Genomic DNA, 398 nt, shown 5'->3' with positions numbered 1-398 from the left:
AGACATAATATGCTGCTTATTAATATATATATATATATATATATATATATACTGTACACATATAATTTTTTTACAAAAGAAAATATAAAAATAAAAATAAACTAAATAAAAAATAAATTGTTTAATTTTCTTATAGTTTAGGTATATGCAAGTATTTTATTTAGTTTTGTTGCTATACTGTGTGTATAGTTAGATAGATAGATAGATAGACAGACAGATAGACAGATAGATAGATAGATAGATAGATAGACACTTTTATCCATAGCAACTTACAAAAGAGAAACAAAACAATTTGTTAAAGAGATACAATATATATATATATACGGGTGCATCTCAATAAATTAGAATGTCGTGGAAAAGTTCATTTATTTCAGTAATTCAACTCAAATTGTGAAACT

At 22.1% G+C, this 398-nt stretch overlaps 1 protein-coding gene across 1 annotated transcript in view; it reads left to right on the top strand.

Moving 5' to 3' along the window:
• LOC107654283 (heat shock factor protein 5-like) overlaps nt 1-398 on the top strand; it is a 3788-nt gene that overhangs the window by 2251 nt on the left and 1139 nt on the right. The gene's annotated exons all lie outside the window — the stretch shown is intronic.

Source organism: Sinocyclocheilus anshuiensis, unplaced genomic scaffold (genome assembly GCF_001515605.1).
Source record: "Sinocyclocheilus anshuiensis isolate Anshui unplaced genomic scaffold, SAMN03320099.WGS_v1.1 scaffold163, whole genome shotgun sequence".
NCBI classification, from domain to species: Eukaryota; Metazoa; Chordata; class Actinopteri; order Cypriniformes; family Cyprinidae; genus Sinocyclocheilus; species Sinocyclocheilus anshuiensis.
This window is presented reverse-complemented; position numbering and strand designations above follow the sequence as displayed.